This window comes from Amblyomma mixtum, chromosome 3 (assembly GCF_055824585.1).
Source record: "Amblyomma mixtum isolate Tamu chromosome 3, ASM5582458v1, whole genome shotgun sequence".
NCBI classification, from domain to species: Eukaryota; Metazoa; Arthropoda; class Arachnida; order Ixodida; family Ixodidae; genus Amblyomma; species Amblyomma mixtum.
The window spans coordinates 36,952,259-36,973,229 of NC_143014.1; the positions used below are offsets into that span (position 1 = coordinate 36,952,259).

At 51.7% G+C, this 20,971-nt stretch overlaps 1 protein-coding gene across 5 annotated transcripts in view; it reads left to right on the forward strand.

Moving 5' to 3' along the window:
* The window catches only part of LOC149349668 (fibroblast growth factor receptor 3-like), an 80,232-nt gene that overhangs the window by 5,787 nt on the left and 53,474 nt on the right, over positions 1-20,971 (forward strand). For 3 of the 5 annotated variants that reach the window (XM_089578711.1, XM_089578712.1, XM_089578709.1), the window contains exon 2: positions 6,311-6,360. The exons of the other annotated variants lie outside the window; for them this stretch is intronic. The gene's annotated coding sequence lies outside the window, so the exon portion shown is untranslated. The remainder of the gene's footprint in view (positions 1-6,310; positions 6,361-20,971) is intronic. 5 annotated transcript variants of the gene reach the window in all.

Consider the following 20,971-nt stretch of genomic DNA (forward strand, 5'->3'; position numbering starts at 1 on the left):
TGCTGCCTTAGTTTTTATCTAAGGCTATTACCCATACCTTATATATTCTTGAATGCAGTCACCACGGGATTAGCTTTAAACTTATTGAAGTAAACATGGACTGAGAGTACCGGAAAGGTTCACGCCAAGAGGTATTTGTAAGGACTAAATTTCTTATTAACCACTCCCTTGGCCCATCCAATGGTTTTTGCTGAGGTTCAAAAGAGCAGTAGTAGTGTCTGCGGTGAATTGCACTTTACTTTTATTTCTTGATTTTTCTTTTAACGGCTTGAATAGCAAGATATGTCGTTTCGCTTTTATCCTCCGATCGCCAACACGCAAACACTTCAGACTAAGCATAAATTACCGGCGTGTCCGCAAAGCCACCGTTTTCCTCCTGATAAACGTTGCAAATAGGTTTTCACTAAAGAAATGGTCTCAGAAAGAGAAAGCCATGCTTTTGATAATTTACGTCGGCTGACCTCGCGTCTGATGCTTCGACTTCGTGGAAATGAAAGCAGAGTGTGTGTAGCGGCTTTGATATTATTGGCAGGTCTAAGGGCGGTCAGACTGGATATAGTTTGGTATCAGCTTTGGGGACGGTGTAGAAACGCACCGGCTGTCATACCGCTGTTCACGTGCGGAGTGGGCTTCAAGGAGGAACCGCAGCGTACGTGACCAGACTGCGGGCGCTACAACCCGCCCAGCGCCGCTGTAATCTGTGCGCTGCACGCGTTTCTGCAGCGCGCACGCAACAAAAGGTTGCATGGCGAGTTGAAATGAGCCCTATCTTGCTCGGAAAAGACGTGCGAATGTGAAGCACGGGAACAGGAGTAATAGCCTGGTAATCGGGACTTCGCTGATAGGCCGTCCTTTGTGCGTCGCTGATGTAGGTAAACAGGAGTGCGGCGGACCGCCCGTATTCGACGGAATTCGCGCAGTCACGACCCCACTTTGACGGTAAACCATACAAACAGCAAAAAAAAAAAAAAATCATGAAGCGATATCGACAAATTCTAAGCACAGCAAGAGCCAGAGTAAAATCGGTGCAACAATAAAAAGAGCCGACAGGGAATCACTGAAGAACTTATGCCGTGATAGACAGAAATGTCAAATAAATGTGATCCCCTTCGTCTCTCAGTCGCTATGCTGACAGGCTGATTCCCGGAGTTACCTGCGCGTAGCGACATTTACTAGCGCAGTGGCATCGCTGCCGTGACTACAAGCTGTTCATTGTGTCCTCGAGTCAAGCTTCGTTCTCGCCAGTAGAGATTCGACAGTGAAAAATTCCGTAATGGGGAAGAAAACGGGTAGGCAGCTGCCGACACCTTTCGCGTTTCACAATAACCCTTGCGCTGGAAGTGGTATGCACGAAAGTTCTCACATTCAAACGTTACAGAGCTGCTGCCACGTGGCTTAAGGGCCGCACAGTTCAACACCGTCATGAGATGAAAGAGCGTGATTTATTGCTATAGCAAAAGGTGACGCCCCAAATTTTCACCAGGTTTTCAATTGGTCTCAGGTTATCGTATGTTTCTCACCCGTTATCGACTCCGCGCTCCTGTTATCATCAATGGGTCCTCGTCGGCCTCAAGAGCCTGTTTCACTGGGTTGCTCTGCCAAGTGCGACAGGGAATAAGTAAAACCCGTCTGTACTCGTGCAGGTTTCACAACGACCACGAGGTTCTTCGGCGAAGTCGGAAGACGCATTTACGGCGCGCTCGTATGGTGCACTTCCAACAGACTGGATAGTGAAGGAGGTCCGCCCCTTGAGAAGAAGTGTTTTTTTTTTTTCGACAGCCTACCTTCTGCGTTGGTCAAGAAACAAAAGCACAGCATTCGATGCTTGATTTGGATAACTAAAGAAACATAACGTATGGTGGTTAGTTTGCGGTAACTTGACGACAAATTGCTCGTATCACCGTTGCCGTCGTGATGCGCAAGGTCTTCACAGTAGTTGCGACGGAACCTGCCGCCTTTTTCCTCTTCTTACACCATTAAACGCAAAACTGAGAACTGTGCTTGCGGCGGCTAAGCGCGATTGCACGCGCCGGCTTCTACCCCCATCAGCGCATTCATGACGTCTGATGGTCATTAAGCGTGACCCATCATGCTAAAATAACGCGCGTGTGTCTGCATCTGTCGTCGCGTACGGAAATCACCAGGAGCATGCAGGCGTCTCTAACGCTTGTTTGGTTCGCCTTTCTGATTATCACCCTAACGTTCTATCTTTCCTGTCCTTTTTTCTTTTAGCCCTCAGTGCGCCACTTGTACCAGACTTCGTGGTTCCCTTTGTTTCATTAAACTTAAGCGAGGGATAACAATAAGACAACAAAGAGCAGTTTCACCATAACATTTTGCTCTTCAGGTCTTTCAGATTGCCGCTAAAGCGGGTTTACCTGTAAGTGCTTACTGTCGCATAGCGCCCGCTTCGGGGAAGTGATTTTCTTATAAAACGAATGCAATGCTCACAGATGGAAGTGCTACATGTACAAAAATAAAAGGAAGAAATCGGCTCTTTCAATGTATGAGCGTTGTAATGAATTCGGGTAATCCTCCTTTGCACTAAAATAAAACCAAGGCAAGTCATGAAGGCCAGCTATATTCTTATGCACACTTTAGCTTAAGTACTAGTGTTTCAGTGTAATCCATGAAGTAAGTAAAAAGAGCTTTACGTTTTCCTTTGGCTGCCAATATATTTTGCATAAGCCGCGTCCCTGTTTGAAAGGAATGAATGGCCCTTTATCGAAGGTACACACTCTAATCACTCTGGAAGCCATTCAACCTAGTGGTGGTGTATCTATTCTCAAAAAGAAACATTAAGGAAGTGCAAGAAGGGGTCGGCCGGCGAAGAGGATGATGAAGGGGCATTATTACTCTAGTAGAATTAAGCGTCTACTGAATGAGGGGGAGGAATGGAGAAAGATGCAGAAGGCGGGAGGGGGGTGCTATTTACAGTATATGTTGTACAGATGTGCAAACATATGTAGTACACAACTCCATGGGTGTGTGTGCCCGTCTCAGCGCAGTGATACCCGGCAGTGAAATGTCATTGAGAGCAGGCGGAGTGAGATGCCTGGCTGCTCTGCTGTCCGAGCGCATCACCCGCGTAAGCGTCCTATCGCAGTCCAGCGTGGCTACGAAGCCAGTCTTGACAGCGCTGGCGCTCCTCTCATGTGTAAATAATCTCCGCCAGCAGCGAATGAAGTGATCCGCTGGTTTACCGTTACAAGCGCAACACTTCTCTCCGCGAGTCGGCGGGGACGGTTGATTCATCGCGCACACAGGCGGGTCCCAGAAGTCGCGCGCGCACTGCGGCCAAGTGTTCTGCGGAGACGCACGCACGCGGAAAATTGCGCAACCCAGCGGCCACCCCCGTTCGTCGTCGTGGGCCCCGTGTCGCCGCACCGCGCAACCATGGCCGGTGGCGCCGCTTTCTCCGAAGGCACGCCAAAAGGTGCAGCCGCCAAGGTGCCAGAGAAGTCGTCGACTGTGCCTGCCCGGCCGCCATCGTTCGGCGAACTCTAATTTTAGAGGAAGGCAGGCCACCCCCCCTCCCTCGAAAAACAGCCGCTCAACGAAAGTGCAGCAACTCCCAGATGCGCACTTGTCTGAGCCGCCGCAGCCGTCGCTCTCCTCTGCGCTCGCCTGCGTGTGCGTAGTTTACACACGACGGGGCTACCGCGGCTCGGACCGGCGCTCCTCTCAAAGCCCCTGCGCGCAGACAAGGCTTCGCTCAAACCACCACGGCTGCACAGTGTGCCCCGCGCTGCACGAGAGACACCGAGAAATCCAGCGGTGGGTCTGGTCGTGAGCTGGGACCGGTCGCGAGTTGTTGCAAGCGATCCAGCGAGACCAGCGGACTTGTTCAGGGTCGCGAAGGCTGCGCAGGACGGACCCGCGAGAGCGTCAACAGGAGAAGAACGAGAGACAAGGAAATCCTGCTTGAAACGCTTTTCAACTATTCGTATACCGAAGCTGCAGCGAGGAGTTCGTATATGCCAGAATAAAATGCAAACGCTCCCACCGTCTGAGGTGTCTGTGACTGCTTTTAAACTGCGGCATTTAAACGAATCCAAAGTGCTCGCATGCAGCCCTTCTCGTGTTATCTCCTTTGATAAACAAAAAGTGCGGGCACCCGTTTTGCATAAGACCTGCGCTGCCGCAGAGACGTATGTGGGCGCGGCAAGATAAAAAGCTGACTTCGCTTGCTTCTATTTCTGTTCTCATTGCGCTGAGCTTTACATGCAGGAGCTTTCTTTTAACGGTGCAAACGTATGCGATTTTCGACGCATTTCCAGCCACCTCACAGCAGTTATCCCGCTTAAGTTAACAGTTGTTTGAATAATAAAAAAAAAGTGTCTTTACAAGACGCTTTCGGCGCCTATCTTGAGACCTTAAAGCTACCAAATGCTACCTCGCGCTGTCTGCGCTAATCTCGAAGGCGGTCGTCACGAAAAAAAAAAACGCCTCGGAACGTGCCGCCCGGCAACAGGGCGACACGGAAAGGTCCCGGTTCGTGCGTTGGCCGCTGACTCTGATCGAACGGAGAGTGCCAGAAAGGGCAGACAAACGGAGAGAAAGGAGAGATGCGACAGCGCGCGCTCCTTCTTCCGCAAAGGGCCGCTGCCGGTAACCGATATAAATCCGCGTCGCGCTTTCCCAACACCGCCACCCACTTGCTCGTACGACCGCCGGTATAGTTGCGCTTCCTCTCGCACCTCCTTTTTGCTATTCGCGTAGCCACCAAGGTATTTCCCTGAATTCTTTGTCTTCGGAAACAATTCCTTTCGAAATCGTCGGGTGCAGGCGTGGGCTGCCGACAGGAACGGAGTTGCGTAGGCACACCCCTTTCTGCGCGTGCGCGGAGCTTGGCGTTCATTCCGATCCTGCGGCTCTTCATTAATTTGTGATCGCGTGAAATACGCGTATAAACCCTGTTTCCGGGCGAGAAGCGTCCTCCCCCAACACGAGCGGGTCTGAGGAATCCAACTGTTAATTCGCATCGTAAGCCGCGCCGGAAAGCCCCTAGTTCCTCTTGTGTCATGGCGGGAACTAGTTACGATTAAATGAGTTCATCAACGGCGAACGCGTCAACCTCGTTTACGCGAAGCGGAATCACTACAGTTATTCACTGTGTCGCAAGTTGATACACCTACATATTGCGTCAGTTTTACGAGATCCAGAGGAGGAGGGGGGGGGGGGGGGGGCGAAGAAATGTTCGGCTCTGCCCCCCCCGCAACAGGATATCCCTCTTCAAGGTACTCGCGGTACGGCTCTCATGCTGGAGCAAGCATCTATCATTTCCCTGTGTCGGCCTCTCTGCTGCCCTTTAGAAGCGCTATACGTGGGCGTAATTGGGAGAGGCCTGAAACAGCTTCCTTGCAATTCTTTTTTTTTTATGTGCCCGTAACAGCGGTACAGTTCGTGGAAATGACTGATCGATGTTCATCTTTTTTTCGCAATTGCAATACCATCACCTACAAAGAAAAAAAAATGTGAACGAAGCTGCTGTTCTTCGATGAATGTGGTGGGCACGTTATGAGCTGATACGATACACTGCAGCATACTGCGGCAAAGTTCGTCGTGTCGCGTCACGTATTTGACGCAATGGTCGTGTTGAATATTCACTTTTTACTAAAAACGCGCAAAAACACTAGGCGCATTCAATCATTTACGAAAGCGGAGGAAGGGCAAAGCGAAAACGAAAAACGCGAGAACAGGGGATGAAACGGCGAGAGACGTGAGCGCCACCGCTGCTCGTACCCACGCGCCCCCAGCGCCGATCAATCACGCGCGAGATAGCGCCGCACGCGCGCTCACGGGGAAGAGATAAGGGAGGGCCAGTCGAACCGACGTCACCGCGTCGTGTCCGGGGCAACCACGAAGAGCAATGAACAGGCGGCGTGCCGCGTGAAGGCATGCAGGGGATCGGGAGAAGCATATTGCACGCGGCTTGTCGTGTTAGTAGCCGAGTAAGGCAAGGTACGGGGCACCTCACGAGATGTTGCTTCACTTCGCGTACGGCCCTCCTTCTTCTCTGCCTTCTTTCGCTAAAGCCGTGCAGCGTAACGACTGCAAGAGTTGGCGCCATTGAATCGGGGCTGGAGTTCGCAGAGCTGTTCGCTCCTCTGAACAGATCGTAATTTGCCTAGTGTCTCTGCCACTGAAATGCCCCTGTTTGGCATTTCGCGTACCCCGGCCATCCCCGAGCCGCCCACGCTTGCGAACAGCTTCTTGAATTCGACCCCTGTTAGCCAGTGGTTTTAGTACGAGACAACAGAAGGTCGGCTGACAGTAAACGTTGAACACCTGTTTTCATCTCGTGCAGGTGTCCATGCCCTTATGACTACAATACGGCGCTCTCGACTGACATGAGATGTAAGTATTTCCTGCGGTTTTGAATACTACCTAATAAAGGACCAACGCATGCCCAAGCATGCAGACGTGTTTTTCTACTCAGCACGGAGTCGCAGGTTCTATCCGGAACGCTGCGGACGCGTGTCAATGTAGGCTAAATGCAAAAGCGCCCGTCGTCGTGTAATGAAATGTTTCATTTACTCATTGCTGTACCGAGACTTCGGCGCATGATAAAGAACTCAAAACGGTTGAAAATACTGGCACCTTCCACTCCGGCACGCCTTATATTCCTGGTGTAGCTTTTGCGAGTAAACATTATTAAAATTCAACTACACTTGTATATGAAGAAGGCTCGCGTTCAGCGCTTAACGAACGACGCTTTTTGCACGAATATAAATTGGAGGACGAAATATTAGCGGCCTCTTTCTCACAACAAAGGCGGGAACCAAGCTCACTCGCGCGCAGACCCCGTGGTTCGCGCCCACGCCTTTCTTGCCAGCGATAGTTAAGTCTCGCTCGCGGTCGTCTTGCGGAGCACGAAAAAGGGCTCGCACGGAGGAGACGGCAGCGAGGCGAGTGTTTGCACAAGTCCGCCGGCTCCATTCGTCGTTCTCGGCCGCGCGGGGCGTTGAGAGACGCGGAACACGTGTGCAGCGATCGCTGAACCGTCGTCGTGCGTCTCAATCGATGTCTCCCGCCACAATGGCTCGTCGTCGGGCCGTCATGCTGTCAGCGAAAAGTTTAATTACTCCGTCGTGGCCGGTGATTGACGCAGGGCCACGCGCACACACGCTGCAGCGCCGCGTATTGGGCGTCGCCTTTGTTTCTGCCCGCGTCCTGCGGGCAACGGAGCCCCCGTGTAGATGATCAATTTGTAATGCGTCTGGCCGACCAAGATGGAACGTTTTGCTGGGGCGGACGTAAGGGGCGGGGCGTAATGCAGAAAAAAAGGCTATTCTTCTCTTGCATAGGAAAACACTGCCAGTCGGCTACCGACACTGAGCTGGGTTCGAACAGTCCCTTTATTTTTACGAAACTGTCTTCCACCAAACATGGTGTTTGCTTTTGCCACCCGAACATACTGACTACGGACAGTTTTCTCGGTGGGTGGCGTCTTCTAGAACGCTGTGTTGCCATCATGAAAACTTTTTCATTGCACCGCCCAGCATACGGTCTAACGGCCAATGCAAAACCATGAAGCAAAAGAGTTTTAATAATATAAAACTACGTCCCAAAGCCGACGGCGTAGCTATGAGACTCGCCGTAGTGGCAGAAGGGTCCGATTAATTTCGACCACGTGGATTTCTTTAGATTGTGCTAACAGTGCACAGAACACGGGCGCCTTTCCATTTCGTCGCCATCTAAATGCGGTCGCCGCGGAAGGTTTGCAACCGTCCTCAGTACCTCAATGCCATAGCCACTTTCGCAGCAGGTCCCAGAAAAGTTTTATTAGAGGCTTTTTTGCGGGCATTTGTGTGCATGTGTGCAACAACGAGATCGTTAAGTTGTGGGCAGCGGGCGTTACACAAGAAGGAGGTGGCAACACAGCGTCAATATGGCAGCAACCACTGACCGGAGCTAATATGGTTGGTTGGTTTTGCGGGGATTAACGTCCCAAAGCGACTAAGGCTATGAGAGACGCCGTAGTGAAGGGCTCCGGAAATTTCGACCACCTTGGGTTCTTTAACGTGCACTGACATCGCACAGCACACGGGCCTCTAGAATTTCTCCTCCAAAGAAATTCTAGCCGCCGCGGCCGGGATCGAATCCGCGTCTTTTGGGCCAGCAGCCGAGCACCATAGCCACTGAGCCACCGCGGCGGCGGAGCTAATATGGTTTACACTGTTTGAGGTATGAAGTGAAGGACGGTCATCGAAAATTTTTATATGCTCGTCAATGTTATTGGGCGGTTATGTGCTGCGGTACGTATCCGATCAGTGACAAATAATTTCATCTCCAAACTTTTAATGCAGGCGTCTAGTCTTAACTTACGCAAAGAATCTGGTGGAGTATGTAGCCAGCGCTCATGCGAAGAGGAGACCCATGAAAAAAGCCCCAAGTTTAAATGCGCGTTCACTTGGAAATGGTGAACACGATAAGCTGGTAGGAGAACTGAAGGCTTACATAATACAAAAGGCATGGCCACGGCATTGCACGGACAGCATGCGAACAATTTTCAATTGAACACAACATAAAATAAAGCACGTCATTCATTGCCACCGTGCATCTCACCATAGAATGGCGGTAAGGTGCATGGTGATTCTACTGACGTGTTCTGCAAAAAGAACACAAAAGTTGACCAGCACGAGCCGCTCCTGGACGTTAAAAACCTGCGGGTGCATTCACAAAGCTAACGTAAGTTTGATTTGCGACGGGTCGGTGCCCGCGTATAGGCCCATCAGATAGCCAACGAGAGGCGCCGGCCAATCGCGAGCCGAATTCGCGTACGAACAAGTCGCTGGCGGAAGCCCGCTGACGTGCTTGTGTGCTCGCATTTCTTTTCACCGCTTCTTACGGCTTGCTTGCACGAATGGAACGGTTATGAACGACGCGCTGCAGGAGTAAATTTTATTCGTGTGAAAGTACCGGTTGAGTTTGCGTCACATGTCGATTGAGAGAAGATGCTTCTCTGGCGCTCTCTGCGATCACTTAAGTGCGCCTTAAGCTTCCTCTCCTCGCAGAGAAACGAAAGCGCCACGGCGCTGGCGGGACGAGGCGCAGTCCCACGGTCCGCTGTGACACATCTGACAGCGCCATTCTGGCACTGAGAGAGAGAGAGAAAAAAAACAAGATATAAAACGAACACACGGCGTCTTGCCGCTTGAGTCTTTCGCGGTATACACCAAATCGCACTCTGCGTCCGAGCGTTAAAAGTCCCTTGGCTGGGAGCCGGGCAGACTGCCAAGAAACCGCCCGCCGAGCGGCTCCCCTCACCCTCGCTGCACTTCGTGACGGAGTCACGCGCGCGCCTCGCCGTCCCAGCGCCGCCCCTTCGCTCCAGCGGTCCACCGTTCCAGTCTGACACGCAATGGCAATGGACGCAACTGGAGGAACAGGCGGACGCCAAAGACGGCAAGGTGCGCGCGCGCCCAAGCAGTTCACCGACGTCGTCGCTGGTTATAAGGTGCAGCTTTCCTCGCACGAGGTGTGTGCGCACGCAGCCGCGAGCGCACACCGGCGGCCGACCGACGATCGACCGGGCCAGTTACGGCGCGCTGCGTGGCCAATCAGACCTGTTTCGTCACTTAGCGTCACCGCGGCAACGCTCACGAGCGCGCCAAAGGTTTCACCCATACCGTGCGCGCCGGCGGGAGTGAAACCGAGAAAGAGAAGCCGCGGAGAACAGACGCGCGAAATTAGATGGGCGGCCGTGAAGAGCCGCGGTCCGAGCGATCGAAGTCCCATGACAGTGGGGCGCCATTGTGAGACGAAAGGCACACCGCCGAGCGCGCGGCACGCCAAGGGCAACGGGTTATTGGCGTGAGCAACGCCTTCGCGATCGCAGTGCCGCGGCAACACCTTTTCGTGCAGCGGGCGGCGCTCGGCGATCTCGGTCCTGTCTGGGAACCTTCTTTTCTTTCTGTTCGAGGAATGGCTTGCCGCCGCCGTCGTTTCGGTTCTGCTGCCTCAGACGACGTGGCGCCGCGTAGAATCCATCGCCTAATCGCGTCACCTGTCAGCCAGCGCAACACCTCCTTTGCTTCGTAACCCTTCATTCTCTGCTTTCTTTTCAGTTGCCGGGTTTCTTCGCGTCTCTCTTTTTACTTCTCCCATCTTTCATGTTCACTTCGTTGTCCCGTACATGTTTGGCACCTCTGTAGATTCGTGGGAAAGAGCTGCATTACAAAATTATATCGTCGGGCAGCTCGTGATCTCACTTAATTCCCTGCCCATTGCAGACGTCAAAAAGAAAATAATTCTGCGCGGTCTGTTTTTATTTTTATCATCATTATTGAGCTGCACGCTAATGGAGGCCCTCAAGAGGATCATCAAGGCTACGCAGAACTCTCTCTTGCTGCACTTTTCAGTGAACGGCGTCACTCCGTGCCTCTTCACCGCTCTCCTCTCCCCCTTTGAAGCCTCAGCGTGCGGACCACGGCACCGTCTCTTCCTCCCGCCGCTGCTCTTGCCGCAGTTGCTCTTGCCGCTGCTCTTGCCGCAGATGCTCTTGCGCGCGCCTCGTGGTGCCCCGGATGCTCCGGCGGTGGTGGTGGCGCATGGTGGTGGTGACCGCCGGCGGAAGCGCACCCAGAGTTTCCGCCGCCGTTCCCACAGAGTTTACGCCCCGGGCGGGAAACGGGGCCTTCGTCATCTCGCACGTGCGCTGCCCGCTGCCTTGGCCTGTTTATTATTGCGAGCGTCCCCAGACGACTGTGGCTTTCGAGCACCATGTAAGCAGCGCCAGAATCGTGTAAACAAACCCCTCATGTCGCGGCCCCAGTCGCCGTCTTGGGGGTGGATTGCTGAGAACGAGGCTGCGGAGGCTCCCCTCTTCTTTATTTTAAGGCAGGGCTGCAGAGTCGACTGCGATGCCAGCGAAGTTTAAAGCTTGGACCTTGCGCAATTTTTCGCCTTTTTTTTCTGCTTTCTTTAGAGCAGCTATCGGGAGAAAAAAAGAAGCAAGTTTTTACACTATATGCCCGTTGCATTAAATGTGATGCATGTGCGCTCTGAAGCCATCAAAATCAGCGGGGTCGCAGCTGCGACCACTGGTTTTTCAAGTTTCAACACATGGGTGACACATTTAGTCAATTTCGTTGCAGCTAGCCTGCACTTCTGGTTCGACCGTCGAGAAATGAAGATTCATGTTCTTTCGAAGGAAAAGTAACAACACAGAGGTTGAGTACTGTATACCCTTTCAAGTTCCGGTCGCAGAGTACCTCTGCGAAGACTCTGAGTTGATCAAATCATCTTAATGAACGAAACATTCAACTGCACGCCAAGAAAGCAGAGGGCAGCCAGTCACGTGACAACGTAACGATGGAGCAGAGGCTACATGTTGCTGCCGAGAGGCCCCTCAGCGGCAACCACTTCGCTTCAACCAACAAAATTTGCCCACTTGCGCTATCACCCTCGAAAGCTTCAAAAGCAGCGGTGCGTCACATTTTCACGCAAAGAAGGCGGAGAAGGGAGGCAAACAAGCGCGCTGCGGCTCTCGCAGTGTGTTAAACAAGCCAGACATGACCTAATCGAGTTATACTGCGATAGTCCCTAACGCGCTGTTTCTCAGAACCTGCAGTTGTTCTGGGCCGTGAGACAACAGACGCTACCCAGGGCACAGTCCCCGACCAAGGCTGCAGCCGGAACGGGCCGAGTCCAGCCTCGAGGTTGCGATTTTCGGTGCGGACAATACGCGGAAGCGAGCTCGAACTGACATTAGCGCGTGCGTCAAGCACCACCATGTGCTTTTTGAGTTGATTCCGGGAGATCCCATCACTAGCGTAATGAAGGCCATTTACCGCCATTTTGGTGCCACAAAGCGGGAGCTGTCGCTAAGTGGCGCTGCGGACGGCGCAATATGCAGTCTTTCGCAACTGCGTTTGCGATTTGGGAACCACTGCGACTAAGAAGCTCCATTTCGACACGGGTATTGCAATGAGCTGAATCTTCCATTTTGCTCCACTTTCTCCATCATTCTGTAATGGGGACATCGGATTTTTTTTTCTTTTGCTTCATTTTACTAGAGTAAATAACGTTTTATCACATGGAGTTTATAAAGCCGGTGTCAGTCATTCAGTCTTATTTGGGCTGATAGGTAATTGTTTGCAGTGCGACTGTGCAGTACGCATGCTGCTTCTGCTCGTCACGCACTGGCCAGTGTTGCCGTACTGGCAACGCGGAGAAGGTGGGGGCGCCGAGCGGGGTCGTCTTGCGTTTCGGGGCAGAGGCGCGTGGCCTCCGCGTTACGCGCGGCGCACGCGACTGCGGGGGCGAATTAAAATTGAGACGACGGCGCCCAGAGCCCTTCGGCGGGGCGCGCGCCCGTACACTTCCGCAAGCAAGGGTCGCCGCCGCAAGGCAACCCCGTTCGCCTTTGGGATGCGGCCAATTCGGCGCGGAAGCCGAGCATGCCCGGTCCACGCCGGCGCCTCTTTCTGCTTGGCACTGCACCCGTGAAAGGTGGCGAAGTGCGCCGCCGCGGGTCGAGCGTCCTGGGTATTTTCGCGCGCGCGGAATACCTGTGTTTTTGGACGCTTGCGTCGCTGAATTATAGGCTTTGTTTTTAATCACAGACACTGAGACATCTGCGATGTCCCGTGGTGGTGGGCGGACCAGTGCACACTGTAGGTTGCGCTATCCGAAAAGTGTAGTCGAAGGTTCTTCCTTTCATTTCCACCAGTTTGTTTGAATACAGAAGAAACGAAATAACGTGAAAGCAACGTAAGGTCGAGTAGACTGATTCCCTACCTTGTAGATAGGAGGGTGCGTAATTTGACGGACTGATTCTCGAGTTATTTCTGTAAGTTCTCACATTTTCTCATAGGCAGTTTAGCCGCGTGCTTCGGTTAATGTTTATGCAGCTTGTCAGAGTTCTCAAAGAGCAATGCGATCTTAAAGACTTCATCAGTTTCCCTACTGTTCAAAGTGCAATTTCAAGATAATTTTTATCGCGAATTTTTCATTGCATTTCTCCTCCTTAGTATTGATAAGAACTCGAAACTAGAGAGAAATTACCGCGCATGCTTTTAAGCCTCACACGTTCGCAGTGCGGCGGACGGTTGCACCGAGACCCGCAACAGAAGATGACACGTGCAGTTCCGTCCACGCCTGCTTGGTCGCACGCAGCTTGTCATTGCGCAAACCGTGAATCAACGCACGCGGCGCCAGCTAGCTTCCGTGGAACTGTTTTCGCTCGCGTTCTCCGCCCTCCTCCTTTCAAATGTCCATCCTTCGCTGTCTCCTGCGCCGCCGGAGCGGTCCGCGCAAGACGCGCACCGCGTGTCGGTCGCAGCCGGCGAAACGCGAGAAAACGCCTCGATATGCAAAAAGGGAGCCCCGCGCGCGCGTACACGCCGCGGGCTGCTCGGTTCGCAGAACGACGGCGGCGCTTGTGAAATTAGGCGTGGACCGACTGCCTTGGCATCTCGCGCACGAGTCGCGTCCCGACGCCAGCGAGATATGCGCGCGCACGGCCGCCAAGGGAAGCCGACTCGAGTGTCGTAATTGCTCTTGGACGCGAGCATCTGCCGGCTGATCCGCGGCGCAGAGAGCGGAAAGCAAAAAAACAACGAGGGCCTCCAAAATAATGGACGAGAGAGAGGGGCAATCGTCGTAACAAGGGAACGGCGCTCTAATAAGCCGCGCGAGGAGACAGCCTCCGCGCGCAGACCCTCGCAGAGCGGCGGAGCGTGTGACGCACTTCGCGCGCCGCTCGGCCTGCGGGCGCAGTCGCCGCTGCTGCTTCCGCCGCGGTGAGTGAGTGAATGAATGGAAGGGGCGACCAACACGACCTTTTTCAATAATCCGCGGCGTACGTGCGCCCGTGTCTACTGATTCCGTCGTACGAGCGGGCTTTCGCTCGCAGTCACAGGAGCCCTGATGTTTCATTCTGGACCTCCGCATTCATTAGGAATTCGTTTCGCGATAAATTGAAACTCCCCGATTTTCGCAACGGTAAAAACTTTCGTCTGCCGAAGAAATCACGACGCCACGACGGCGAATAGCGCGGCGCTTCCGTCACAGCTGAGATACAGTAATGGCTGAGTTGGGTGAAAGCTATGTTCGTCCTGGAATTCGTAAACTCCCCTTGCAAACTACTGACATTTGATGTAAATCAGCTGAGATGAAAACGCCGGCCCAGAAGCCCGTCCCTTGTAAAGCGTAGCGGCTCTTCAAGCATCTTTCATACGCATATTGGGGACACGATGCATATCTTTCATAATCTCGTGCAATCTCCTTTCAATCTCGAAATTATCGCAGACACCGCATCAAACGTCCCAAAACAATTTGGTGGGGGAAAACATCGGAAGGACATGTTCGGAAAGCAAGGGCGATGCCTCGTGAGGAAGAAAAGGGCAGCAGGTCGGTTTGTTGGTCAGTCAGTATGGGGTAAAGCCCTGAGCTAGGCTGCTCCCGCACACAGCGAATCTTAGCTGACCACTTACATCAGCCGCAGGTGACGCGTAATTGCGTATTTCAGCTCCTTAGAAGAAGTTTTATGGAGACTTTAGTATACAAATCTAGTCCGCTCCTCGTACGATTTGACTGCGATAGTTTTTCTGAATTTGTGTGCGCCTTATTCAGAGTTCCATATGTGTGGAGAATGGGCGAAACCTACGCCAATCCCGCCATTGTGTAACCTTCTGTTTCCGTTGCTCTTTCGGCAGAGGACTATTCTTAACCAGCCTTCGGGTCTGCTCCGCGAAAGCGACCGAGCCACCGCGCATGGCGAATGACAATGCGCACGTGGCGAGTACACAACTGGCGAACGCAGGAAGTACGGAGTTTGCGGTTCCCCGCAACCATAGATCACGTTTCGCTCGCGCTAGCAAACATTTGCAAGGCTGGCCTGGCGCCGAGTTTTCTCCGCTTGTCTTTCCTTTTTCTCGCGCGCGCGGCCGCAAACAGCAGCGAAAGGGGTTAAGCACCGCGTTTAACGCATCACCCGAAAGGCACTTGGTGGCACGGAGCGGGCGCCCGCTCTTTCGTCATTGATTCCGCGTAGGCGCGCGCCTCTGAAAAACACTGACCCACTGGCGCGAGGAACCAATTGGAGCGCGGCCGGGCCACGCGCCCCCGGAGAGACAAAAAAGAAAGGGTGAAAGGTAGGGCGAAACAAAGGAAAGAATAAAAAAGTCAAGAACGCGCTGGGTCTGCTACGCCACCACATAGTCCCGGCGGCTGCGGCGGCGAGTCGATTCGCGAGCGGAAAGGTCACGCATTTCAGTGGAAGACCTCTTTCGCAACCGGGGCCCTCCGCCTATGGGTATAAATACGCGGCTTCTCGTCCGCTCCGCTGCTGATTTATTTCGTCCCTGGGGGAAGCAGTGGGTAAAACTTTTGGGCTTCCGTGCAAGGCGTACAAAAACTACGAAAGAACACAGCTGCGGACCTCCCGTACCGAGACTAAAAAGAGAAATAATGCCCGCTGTTTGGCGTATCGAAATGCAATCTGCGGGAGGCGCTGCCGAGCGCACCATTACGAGCGCTGCTGTATGGGAACGAACTCGCGACCTTGGGATGCTGTTGACGTGACGCAAACATCCTGATTTTTTGCGTGCGTACTGCACGAGTCATTATGCCTTCCAGTGCTTCGCGTTCCTTTCAGAAGCATCTTGTATGTCATCGGCTATATCCGCCAGAGAAAAAACAAAAAGTGAGGTTGTGAGCCGATATTCGTGAGAGCTGGTATAGCTATAAAGCGGTGACACATTATGCCCAAAGAACTCCAAATTGTTCTTTTAGGAACCAATAACGTTGAATATCATGTGCTCGCTTATGCTCAGCTTTAAAAAATCAATAAGGAAGGGGAACGGAGGGAAAAGAAAAATCCTTACGAGGCAACGTTTGAGGATAAGTTTTTATTTCTGTTCAGGTCGACCTTTTCAAATCTTGCTTTTAGGTTGAAATTCCCTAACTTTCAGGATCGGATAACAAGTACAAAGATCCCTGTGTGTGTTTTTTTTCTCTGAGACCTCTTCCAAGCTTTAGGCCGTCCGGAGTATAGTCTAGCCAGAAGCGTGCTGGATCATTCCCGTCAGTACTGGCGTTCCCGCACACGGCGCCTTCGCAACACACGAAACAAAACGTGGGCCCCTTTACTTAGCTGGCTTAGTCTGAGGCCCGCAGAAGTAAATTACCTTTATTATATTTTGTGAGGCTGCTGTTCTAAAGCTCTGCGTCCCCAGACCAACTCTGAAATGAGGAAATATAAGCCCTCGCTTTCTTAACTCGAATGGCTTTCTACTTGTGTGTTTAGTGCGTACACCACCAAACTGAGGAAAATGAAAAAAAAATCGCGTTTTGTGGTTCTCATTGCTTTCTTTCTATTTTTTTTGCTTGATTGCCAGACTCGCTCAGTGCTTGCACTCAACGAAAACGTAAACGCTTTGAATTCATGTATGCAGTCCTGTAATGTTTCGAAAGTCCGCAGTCATCTGGAGCTGACACACCTGGTTCCAGCTAGTTTTCAAGATGTCGCGTGTCTCCATTACGCACTGCTGTAATTGTGAGGTTGGAGTTCCCATGCATTTCGAAATCTGGCGACGAGTGGGCCGCCACATATAATATAATCTACGCGTTGCGCCACGTTTGCCCGGACAGGCCCAGTCTTCGCAGGCGAAAAATAAATAACAATAAAAATCGCGGCACTTTCATGTGCAGCGTCATAATAATAGTCATCAAGAATACGAACATTACTGTATTACTTATATTCTTTGTTCTGAATTCCAAGGCAGCTTAATGGAATGACTTGAGGTTAATTAGTACCACCTTGCCTTTCCTGAGAAATCGCAGAAATGTGTGTATAAGGACATATGCGCATTTTCGCCGAGACGGTAAGGTATACCAGAAGGGTACTTAACCAGCAGCTTTGTGGTTAGAGGTGTGTCGTGACCAGGCCGGTATTTACTAGTGGTAATAACTCGCAAACCAAAAGCCCGTAGTGCTGTTTTGGAAGCGTTCCTTCCTTGACTGTCACCACCGTGGATCCTGAACGTTAATCTAAATAAGAAGGCAATTAGGAATACTTTAAAACGAGGCTCCTGGGGATTTTATCGATTGAAAAGAGGCGCGCCGTCTCGCCTTAATTTCTGCGAATTTCTCTTCTTGAAGGCAGAACAGCAAGAACATGGAATGAGCCTTTATTAGACATTTTTTCAATGAATAGCAGCGGCATATTTTGTGAGTAAAGCGCATGAATGCAACAAGCACAGCCTACCAGGATTCGTTTGGCAAAAAATTACATGTTGCTTACGAGATGTTATTATCGGCTTAATAATAATATTTTTAAAAATCAGGTGGGGTATCGCGTGTCAAGCGAGCTCGTGAAAAATTTTGGAAACACGACGGGGGGTCTTGGGAGTGCAATCCTTTTTGCCAGCTGAACGAAACCGACCATCCGCAAAATTCTGTGGTGTAGCTCTCTGCTCCTGGAGCGCAGATTCCCATTACCAGAACTGCGAAGTTTTGAAGTTCACAAGTGTGGTGGATCGGGCTATAGTCGGTGCTCAGTCGTCATTTCGGGAGCGCTGAAATTCGCCACGGACACATGGAGACGAGCACTTCCCACGAGGTGGACGAGATGGCGGTGCGTCTGCGCACTAAATTGTTAGGAGAGCGCAAAGCCAATCTCGGGAGTAGATGCAATACGTCCGGTCTCCAAACCGTTAAAACAGCCAACGCGGCCGCCTCATCTTCGGCTACAAGTAAAATTTAGCGAAACCTCGGAAAGGCTGGCCCGATGGAGAAGTAATGAGAGATCAGAGATGAAGTTATCATGGCTGATGATGATGATAATCGGACGGCATTGGGTAAGAGTATTGTAATCTGGGTGAAGATCAAAATACAGGCGCATCTAGAACGTCTCGTGCGATAGCGCATGGCACCCCCGCTTGAAATCGCGGCCACGAGACGCTGCATATCGCCGAACGCAAACACAACGCGGAGGTGCTGACCTGCGCAAGATCTGCAGCGTGTGATACCTGCTTACTTTACGTGGCCGTCAAAGTCGCTTTCACTACTGACGTGAAATGCCACGTTCCTATGACTGTGCAGAGCACGCGGGGAGTGCTTGTCCGCTCGACGTTTCTTTCTTCACATCCTGTTGATTCTCCAAAGTCGGTTTTTGTCTCCTTCATATCCTGTTTGTTTTATTTATTTCTCGCACACATAGAGCAGTAGCTAGTTCGAAAGCCTGCCTTGCTTTAACAGTGTCCACCAAGGACCAATACTTCGCCCCATGCGAAGCCTATTGGAAACGCACCTGCGCCTTTTCAAGAACAGCCTCATGGCTCTCACTGCAAAACGAACACTGTACGCGTGGCGAACAGCGCGTGTTTCAGGATGAAGCTGTTGACTACAGCACGAGGCTTTCACGATGGATTCAGATTCCAGATTCCACGGCAGGAAGTAATAGTAATAAGCTAATAGTAATGAGTAATAGTAACAAATAATAATAGTAATAGTAGTAAGCTCAAGGCAAAAAGTTAGACGCGATTCGAAGATAGGATGAATCTTTCGTGCCCTATTCCAGATACTGGGTGTCCCGATAAGCTCTTTCATTTCATGGCCTCATCCTGGGCTAGCGCCTGTTCCGCTTTCAGGACTGACGTGTCGCACGAGGACGACGGGAAAGCTGCACAGGAAAGCGCGCGTGTTCGCACACCTGTTGACAAAGCAGTGCAGTAGAGGTCACTATTCCTGAGCGCGAGCTGGGAAGCATGCGCGGGGCCTGGCTGCTTGACCTCAGCATGTTCCGGGAGGAGGAGATAACAGAGCTATTAGCGCGACGTTTCATGCAAAGTGGGCAAGCAGCGAACGGCCCCTTCCAACAATAACCGCGTTTTGCGTATGCGTGTGTTGCGGCCCGGAGCTTCGGAGCGTGTTTTGACGGTCCCGAAGCAAGATAATTCTCCTCCAGTGATCAGCACAAACGCCTCAGCGGGGCTTTATTTTTATCTTCGGCACAGAACAATGGCGTTGAAACAGCACGGCGCGAAACACAACAACGTGCGTCGTTTGTGAAGTGTATAAGCATGCCGCCTGAAAAATGGACGGCAGCAAGAGGCCGTGCATGAGAGCTTCTTGTTTGACCTTCGCAGTGACTCTTCAACCCATATCTGTGTGAGCAAGGAAGAAAAAACAAAAAAAGTTTCTGGACATACGATGCAAAGATAGCTATCACTTTTGTTGCAGCTAAGAAGCGGGTTGCACAAAGTAATCAATAGGAAGTATACGCATTGTCCCATTCATTAATTCTGTCTCAAGGATCATGTGCCTACCTCTTGGTTTAGGCAGATATAAAACTGGTATATAAAACTGGAGCCCGTAGGGACCCCTTCAGGCAACCTATGCTTATAAGCGGCCACTGTGGGGTCCGGTGTCCTGTTGCCGAAGGAACTATGGAGGTCGAAAAGTTTTCCTTCATAAGCCCGGGTCATATTCAGGAGGCGGACATTGGTGGAAGGTATACGGATCGGATACGCTTCGGGCGTAGGAGGTAAAACTCGAGGAAACATGCACAGCCGCTGGCAATAGTTCATGATCTTAAATCGCCGTTTACAGGCAATTAATTTGGGTCTTTCTAGGCCCCACAAGTTTGGCAGCGTTCGCGTTCTCATGCCACTCATATTTCCGTCCTTTCTCTTAGTGCGAGAGTTGGACGAGGCGTTAATTATAAGTGCTGCATCCGCTTCTTATGCTTTACGGTCCGCAATAAGAGGTGCGAAGGAAGGTCACTAACCTGCCTATCTGCTGTCGAACATAAATATGTATTGAGGATGACGTAGATGAAAAAGCAAAGAAAAGAAACGCGAAAAGCGATCAGGAGAAAGTCAGCAGTGTCTCTGTCTGGTTATATACTTTAAAGCAAGTCATGCGAAAGAAGATGGACTGCGCTGGTCGACGGCCACACTTCCTACCCCCGGGTAATTGCCGGCCCCGTCAAGGTTAAGAGTGTGCTCCGCGACCCATCAATTAGGCAGCGACAACGACAAACACCGTCATTAACCACTGCTGCGCTTGTCATTCCTCCGCGCGCCCAGCCACCGAGAGCCGGCTCCTGCACCGCGGCTCGGAGGAAGCCATCTTTGATTTGAGATTACGCACGCGGGACTGCCTGTCTTGTGCCTCCTTCTTTTCGGTGTTTTTATTTTCTACCGCCTCCGTCGCGCCTCTTCTCCTAAGGAGTCCACGTCACTCCCGCCGGCGTGCCACGCTTGCGCGTTACTACTACGCCGCTCTCGGGAGTGAGAATCGAGGGTCGCGAGCGGTATGCAACACGAGAGGCCGAGCAGCCAAGCGTCATACCAATGCGCGCCGCCTTACGTCACGCAGTGCGTCACGTCATGCGGCGCCTGTCTCCCAGGGTCACAGTGCAATAGCATGGAGCAAAACAGGCTGACGGGTCGCGATCTGAGGGATGTGTCGTTTTTAATGCGAAAGCATGTTTTGTCTCATGAGTGGCCTGTCGGCAGAGCGTGTCCGCACGAAAGTGACCATTCGAGAAGAGGAATTCGCCGGCATTGCGGTTCGAACCCAGGCCCTCTGTGTGCCAAGCGGGCACGCAACGCATAAGCCACGAAGGGTTTTTTTTTTTCAACATGATATTTATTACAATGATGCGATGTTTTACATGACCTATCTACAAACATTAAGAAGACAGTGGCACATCAACACACGTAAGCAACAAAGCACGAGAAAAGAGTCAATTAGGAGCACACAGCTAATGCGTCATAACACGACACATCTAAGCAACAAAGAACTAGAAAAAAGGCAATGAACAACGCAGCACTAAGAGTGAGTACCACTCAGGTTCATACTCGGTCTGGGCATACAACTATTTGAGGTGTACAATCATTCTACAGAAATGGTCTTTAGCAGAAACAACAGATACACAATGTCGGTCCATCATGCGTGTTTTCCACAAGCTGTGTAGTCCAATTAAAAATAACATATCTAAGGGTTAATCAAC